The sequence below is a fragment of the Momordica charantia genome, assembly GCF_013281855.1.
Source record: "Momordica charantia cultivar OHB3-1 chromosome 9 unlocalized genomic scaffold, Mcharantia_2.0 BLBB01000009.1, whole genome shotgun sequence".
Taxonomy (NCBI): domain Eukaryota; kingdom Viridiplantae; phylum Streptophyta; class Magnoliopsida; order Cucurbitales; family Cucurbitaceae; genus Momordica; species Momordica charantia.
In genome coordinates, this window is record NW_028275167.1 from 1,598,423 (window position 1) to 1,607,406 (window position 8,984).

The following is an 8,984-nucleotide window of genomic DNA, read 5'->3' on the forward strand; positions in this document are numbered from 1 at the left end:
ATACTATTTTTATAATCCTACCAATATCTCAAAATCTCTTATTTCAATGCATTTTGAAAAAATAGATTTAGTATAATTGATTTTTCAAAATTATAATCCCAATTATATCTTAAAAATTGATTTTAAATTTTTCTAAAATCAATCTTTTAATTTGCCAAACACAACCCATGAGAGAGAAAGCGATTTTGACAATGGAAAAGTGATTTTGGCATGACACACCTTACTCTCGGTTTGTACTTAGTCCACTAGTAGACCACTTCTCACCCTCTTAGCTCTAAATGTTAAGTATTAGACTAATAATAATTGATTACTTCTTCAAATCACACATAAAATATGAGAATTGTCGCTTTCCAACTTGTTCTTATCTTATAAAATCTCGTCAATGGAAAAAAAAAAAAGCATTTAGCTGACTTTGTTGTTGAGAATTGGTCTCTTTCCAAACTAGGCTAAAAATGTTGTTTAATAAATTGATTATTAATTTGAAGAAAAAATATAGTTATAGAGGATGGGTATGATCAATTATTATATTTTGTATGTCTTGTATGATTTATGGAATCAAATAAAGCTAGTTATAATATCACAAAAGTGACATAAAAGATAAAACTCCCCCTATATAGACTAAAATAATAATAATAAACAAAAACTTTATAAAATTTGACTTTATCAACGTTTAGGTGAGCTAGCTAGGTCAATAGATGGGTTGGGGAATTTGTGTATCTACGTCACAAATTTTCTCTAGCCAAGAAATTTCACTCTTGGTGAGATTTGAACAAATCTAGTTTATTGAAAAATTAAAAAAAAAAAATCAACAATTTTGAAAATTTAATTTTAGTTTAAGAAATTATTAGTAGAATTAAGGGACTTTTTTTTAACAATGCTAAATTGGGAGTTTATTTGCAAAATAAACTTATTTAAAGAATAATACTTGGAACCGTTTCCAACTTGTGTGGCGCTTTGTTGGCGTTACATACTTTTTTTTAAAATCCTATCATGTCGTCTTTTCAAGACACACATGTACCAATTTATATAGTTATGCTACTTTGGTGATTTGGCTACACTCTCACATTTTAATATAAAGGTCTTGAGTTATATCGTAATTATTAATATTTTCATATTTATTTAGAAGATAGAAAAATTACAATATAACATTCTATTGGATAAAAAAGAAAAAAGAAGATCATTGTTCTTGGAATAAATTTGGGAGAGTAATATTTGTAAATAAGTTTCTAATTTCACATTATTTAAAAATAAATCCTAGAATTAAGTGTAACCAATAAGCAACAAGTAGGCAAAGTGGTAAAAATAATGTGTCTTATGATTTAAAGTTTCACCCTTCAATTTTTTATTTATATATTTAGTTGAGGTTTCAGTCATCAACTTTATTGGCCAAAATTTGAACATGTCTAGAATTAAAGTTTAGTAACGAAACTTAACTTAATTAGTAACTTAACCAAGAATGTAATTAGTCATTAGAAGAAAGCTAAAAAGGCTTTTACAACATCATCATATTTGTCTAAAATAATAATAGATCAAAAATGACACAAAGGTAAAAATTGGTATACCAGTAATATACTTTATATTATATAAAGTATATAAGAGTTATATTTTATTCAATGACATATATTATCTCAATCATTTATATAAATATACTATAAAAAATAGTATATCAGTGATATACAACATAAAAAAAAAAACTTTTTGATTTTTGGAAATTATTTTTTTATATGTAACAAATTTATAAATTTTGTAACCAATTTTACCGTCCATAATAAATTCTCCGAATCTTTTGATTTTGTTTTCTTTGACCACAATAAATTTTCCAAATCTAAATTGGTAGGTGAAACAGAAAAAGTATAATAGGTCACACTCTTTTATCTCCTTAGAGAGAAATAATTCATTTTATTTTAAAAAAAAAACCCCCACTTGTAAAGCTACAAAAAAAAAAATAATAATAATTTCATTTTGAGAAAGTAAAAAAAAAAAAAAAAATCGCCAAAATTGCATTAATATTATAAATAGAGCCACAACTCTCACCTCTCTGTCTCACACTCCCAATGGCTCTGTCTTACGAATCTGAACAGCCACAAGACGAAGCCCAATCCCTCCTCCCCTCCGGCCACCGGCGGCCGTATCGCCTCCGCATCCACCTCCGCCGGAGGAGGCTGCCGACGGCCCGCCTCGGAGGGAGAAGGCCGCCGCGAGTGGTGGCGTTTTGGAGGTCATTTAGGGACATCCAAATTAGGAAGTGGCTGATGAGGGTGCGCTGCACGTGCCTCCTCAAAAAGCTTAATCCATTGTTCGGAAAAGGCACCGCCGGCGCCGTCGTTGCTTTTCAGAAAAGGATTCTAATGGAGATTTCGTTGGCCGTTCCTGTTCTTGGCGCCTCTCTCCTCTAATAACTACCTTTAATTAGCTCAAGCATGTAAAATCATTTGGTTTTAGTTATTTCTGTTAAAATGGCAATATTGAATTTAATGCTCTCCATCATATTATTATTATTTATTTATAGTTGAAGTTGCCATTTGAATTATAAATCTATATACCTAATTTCGATTTTTTAGTACAATATATTGGGAGAAGATTTGAACTCATAGCCTCGAAATACACATTCTTATTATTATTTATGACATTTGTTAAATTATAATATATAATTTTTGTGATTACTTTAGCTTTTTAGTTTAAAATATATTGAAAATCGACTCTAAATATTTCACAAATGTAGGACCTTTATGAAAAAAAAGACTAATATCTTTAACAATTAATGAAAATCTACTTTTAAAATAAACTAAAAACATAATATTTCAAATCTAAACTCAATTAATATTCACATACAACACATACTATTTTAGGCTAATCTAAAAGGAAATTATAAATAAAAATATCATATCATTATGAAAATATAAAAAGATTTGATCATCCAAATTGTAATTTCGTTTGGTTAGTTTTGATTTTGGTAAATACATTCATATTTCGAAAATAAGAATGGTTTTTGTTGTTAGATATGTCTACAATGATCTCTTTCTCATGGGATTTCATATAGTATATTAAATTCATAAGCCGAATCCCAACTACAAATTTTGGAAGTTGCCAAAGTTCACAAATTATATTTAATGGTGATTTGAGAATAATTAATAATGGGTCAAAGTTGTTGAGAAAAGTTTTGTTAGTGATGCATCAACTTTTGTCAATATCCAAGAGGAAAACGACAGACACAAGAACCTTTACTTAAAAAAGTTGTTAAAACAAAAACCTTAAATAATTATACTTTTCTGGACAACCTAATTTTTAGTATATATCTCAAATTAATAGATTGGAAATTTATCTTCCACTCCAACATGTTATACTAAAAAAGGGTTCATATCGAAAGGAGTAGATTCGAATTTCAGGTCTACATTTGTTTTTTTTTTACTCCAACCATGTTTGTAATTTTATATTTTAAAAACAAAATATGAGTAATATGTCTTAAAAAAATGAAAAATTTAAAGTTTAACGAAGTGGGTGAGAACTTGAACATCTCGGACCAAAATTGAAGATATATATCTTAACAAATTGGACTATAGACCATGTTAGCAACTAGATTTTTTTTTTCAAATATATTAATACTTATTGAAAAATATGATAATTTAATAATTTAATATCTTTAATAACAAAAATTATTCAAAGATTAATTCAACATCAGATTAATTCAACAACATCACTATCAGAATATCATATGATATTTTGATTAATATTTATATAAATTTTACCGAGTGTTTGATAGTATTACTAAATTAAAAACAAAAAATGTATGGAAATAATTGAAAATGGATCATTTCCTTCTATGATAAAACCGAGCATAGTTCAAGTGGTTAAGACACCTGACCTTCTCTAACCAAAAGGTCATGAGTTCAAACCCTCACCCACATGTTGTGCTAAAAAGATAAAAAATAATGTCTTCATTTAGGCCATGACTAATTACTTGGCCAACCAGTGCATTAATTTGAAATTATCATATAATTACCCGATAATCAATTATTCACGTTTTGTTAATTTGACAAACTAGTTAGAGATTTCTTTAGAGAAAAAAAAATCAATTTGTAAATAGAAATTTTAATTTATTCTCCATATCTGGTGAGATATATATTAATTTATATAACAATTTAAATTTGGAAAGGTCATTAATATTTTTGTTGGGCCATGCTTTCCCCTTGCTTTCAATTTAGTAATCTACTCGAACACTAAACTGGTGCAAGAAAATATTCATTGTAAATATGTCAAATCCAAATATTTTAAAACCATTTTTCGCTATAGAAAAATTGGCGAAAATTGTCAAGCTCCAGGGCCAGCTAAAATTGGCTATTGGGCTGGGCTTCATGTTCTACCAAAATTTCGCAAGGCCCAGGTCTTGCTGGGCCGATTCTACTAAAGTTCCTCAAGGCCCAAGTCTTGATGGGCTTCATATTCTGCCATAGTTCCTCAAGGGCCAAGTCTTTCTGGGCTTCATGTTCTGCCAAAGTTCCTCATCGCCCAAGTCTTTCTGGGCCACGGGTTCTACAAAGCTCCTCAAGACCCAAGTCTTTTTGGACTTCATTTCTACCAAAGTTCCTCCGGGCCCAAGTATGGATGGGCTTTTGGTTGTTCTACAAGACCCAAGTATTGCTGGGCTTCACGTTCTACCAAACTTCTCAAAGCTCAAATCTTGCTGGGCTTCAGTTCATGCCGAAGCTCAACAAGGCCCAATTATTGTTGGGCTTTTGTTATTCCTTAAGGCTCAAGTCTTGCTGGGTTTCAGGTTCCACAAAGCCGAATTATTGCTGGGCTTCTTGTTATTCCTTAAGGCCCAAGTCTTTCACACTTTTGGCTCCAGCAAAGTTCCGCAAGGCCCAAGTCTGGGTAAAGAATTAATAACTTCTAAAATTAAATGTTGATATTATAGGCTTACAAAAATACTTCAGACATTAGTGAAAACACAAAATGCAATTTTTTTTTACCATTAAACTAATTATTATTCAACTACAAATAAACGAGTCCCTAACCCTAACCATGGTAAAATAATGTTTACTTATGAATTAATAGACAAAAACAACTATATATATATATATATATATATATATATATATACACTATATACTATAAAGATGTAATGATTAAGATCGTGATTTTAGCTAAGAAAAAAAATCATTAAAAGGGTTGAAATTCGATGCACTATCAAAAGCAAATTATTTTTAAAACTCAAAGTGATAAGATAATCAAAAGGACAAAAACGTGGCCGTATTGATTAAAAGTTAGAAAAAGATATAGACACACAAATGGTTGCCTATTTCAAAGGAAGAGCTTTTGAATTACTTGGAATGGTTAGAAGATATATGCACATGTCTTGCCTCCAAGCATGGGGTTTTTTTAGAACAACATTGGGTTGTGTTTAGAAATTTGGTTTGAGGATGTTTAGAAAAATAGGGTAAATTGGTTTGTGTGGTAAAGAAATAAATTAAGTAAATTTAACTCGTCGTTGTCTCTACTCAAAACATGCTTCTTAAGATGTTGACTAACGTGAATCAAGATTCTGTGTGTGACCTTTTATGTATGCATTTGATCTAAAGAAGAGATGTGTTTGATTTAAATAACAACGTTTCTTGTTACTCCCGTCATGGTCACTTTAGATAGCGGATCCAACTTTTCTATGTAAATATTTTTTGTTTTGTTTTATAGGGATATTGTAAGATTTGAGACGTTGCAATAGACTTTAGTGTAATTTGTAGTAAGTATTATTATATTATATATTCTTTTATCATTTTCCACATAGTCATTATTCCAAAATATTTGTCAGTTTTGTTCTTTGAAATAGTGGAAATAAAAGTCAACTAACTAGTTTAATCGGAGCTTAAATCTTTTCATGACTTGTCACTTAAAACTAAATATTACCTCATTATTCAAATTCGTAAAAATAAACGTTGAATTGAGGATATAGTTCTACATCTATTAAGAAAAAGATTTGTAACATGTAAAATTCATATTCATATAAAGTCTTTTCGATAAAATCATGTCGACTTCATGGCCATGCATGGAATCTTTTCAACATCTTATATTATAGCCCCGGATGTTTTAGGTAATTTGAAGGGAAAAAAAAGCATAAAAGCTATAACACGACTTTAAAAATATATATATAGAGAGAATGAAATTAGAATTAGAAAATTAGACTTGTAAATTTGTAACCGTAAGCAAAGTCTTAAATGTCGAAGTCGATACAAATATCAACGTCTCAATTTCATGAAAATGTCGATAGAAGTATTCATAAAATATCAATGTAAATGAATATTTCTAGAAAAATTATAAAAATAAAGAACTACGAAAAAAATTAAATTAACAAATAATAATTTTACCATTTCTAAATAAATAAAAAATGATTAATACTAATGTTAGGTCTATATTAATGAAAATTTGTGATATTTAAATTTTTTTAATATTATAGAAATATTAATTTACTCCTTATCTCAATGTCCACAAATATTTAATTATGATTGTAAGGGAAGAAAATTAGAAAGAGAATCGTAGATACGGAATCAGAGTGGTGGACAACCTGTCACTCACTGGTAATGGACCAGTTTGTGGGGCCCGAAGAGAACGTGAATCACCACCATCCATTCGTTCACTCTGTAAATCAACGGTGGGGCCGTCTCGTGATTTCCGTTTCGTCAATGGAGCCGCAGACAATAAGAATAACGGACGGACTCAACGGACTTTGCCTTTGGTCGGCGCTCCATTTTCCCATTCTCTCCTTCTCACCTTCCGCTGTGCGCCTCAACCTAAGGTTATTCTCGTCATTCCACACCTCTAAAACCAAGCACACCCACTCAATTTAATTTTAGGTTCCACGAGGAAAAAGAAAACTTTACAAGGTGTGTCCATTTCTTCTAGTACATTTGTGATACGAGTCACGATCTTCTGGTTAAAAATAGGCGTATTAATCAATTGAGCTATGTTTATGTTAACTTTCTAAGTCATATTTATTAAGTTCGTAAAAATTCGATATAATTAAAATAAATATAGAATAGAGTTACAACATACAATCAGGTAGCGCATCAAATTTCGATTAGAAATTTTTCATGAAGTAGTAGAATTGAGCAAAGACAAGAAAAGTGGATACCTCCCCAAAACCACCAACTTACAAGCTCTATACAGATGCATCGAGAATTAACAAACACAACCTTCAAAGTTTAGCGGCAAAACTTATAATTAAATCTGAATTTTATATGAAAATTTATATTTTTACTTTATTGCCCTTTCCTAAGCATGTTACATGTGCTCCGAGCCCACTATACTCACGTGATATTTTATATTTGTGTTGTAATATCCTCATAAAAATTGATATATGTGCCTATAATACAAATCGATGTGATGTTATGTCGATAGATTACAAATTTCGTCATTGAACTTTCTAACTTCCCTCTAATAGATTTCTGAATTTTAAAAGTTGTCTAATATATCAATGTTCTACCATACGTGAGAGAACTAAACAAAGATAGCAAACATATAATTTAACCTAAGATTTTGTTAAAGCAACAACCAAAATTATTTTTAATTCAAAAGTTATATAACAACACAAAATATTTAGAATAAAATTGTATAAAAACGAAAATAAAGACTTTTTATTTATGGGACTTGAACAATGATTTATATTTGACGAGTTCAATGGGACATTAGTCAATAATCTTTCATGTGGGATGATTAAAAAATAAAATATACTAGGAATATATTGAATTAAAGTTGGAGATGCTAATAATCAAAGCATTAATGACTCAAAATTCGGTTTATTGTTACGCAATTAATAAGCTCAAAACCGACATAGCAAAATAAAAAGTTTTGAATAGTTTTATATAAAGTTTTAAATGTTGACGTCCATAGAAATATCAAGATCTTAATCTTATGGAAATATTGATGGAGATATAGATAAGATGTAATATAGATGAATATTTATATAAAAAAATTATTAAAAAAATATTTAAATTAATAAATAAATTATTCATAATTTTTAAACGGATATAGAAAAAATAGAATTCTTTACATTAGTATTACATCCACTTGGTGATATTTTAGTAGCAAAGATGGGCAAGAAATTGGGACAAATTGAGAACGCTTAGCCCTAATTTTGTATCTAATTTCGCAGCCCTAATTGCCAACATGTCACGTTATGTATGCTGTGTATATTACTATTAATCATAAACATTTTTAAATAAATAAAAATGGTTATACTTGTCAAATTTTGATTTTTTCTAAATGGTCACGTTCTACTTTATAATATATGGACCACTATAGGCCGTTTAAAGTTTTATTATTATTATTTACTTATTTAAGATACAATAATTCAAACTTCCATACCCCAATTTTTTATTAAAAAAACAGTTAACAAAAATGCGTTAAAATATTCCAACCCAACCACAAAAATAAAGTAGGTGAAAAAACCATTCAAATTAGCAACACATTTTTACAAAAGTATACTAAAAGTAAAATTCACACATATTTGAGTTTAAAACTTTAGAATTTAATAAATCCACGTAATTAAGTAGAGGTACAGAAATTGAAAATTATGGGCTTATAAAATAAAAATCATAAATCGTATGGCCAAAACAAGCAAGCGAAATGGGCGTGGTTGCCACTCAGACCCGGTACATGTGCGGTCGGGTCGAACCGAATCCGACCCATGGACGGTCACTCGTGTGGTCCACGGTCGGTGATTAGTTCACTGGACCGTTGACTATTCTTTCATTCGGCTGTACGATCATCACGCTGCATTTTCAAATATTTATTAATTTATTTTGGACATTTTCAGAAAAGTCAATATGGGATCTTCGAGGAACCTACAAAATCTATTCCTTTGATTCCTGACATAATCACAGATCTAACAACCCCACGGATTCTCTCATTCCAACGGATTCTTCAATTTTTAATTTATTTATAGGTTTTCTATTTTATTTTCATAATACTTGGTCAATTTTTAATGTCAGAAT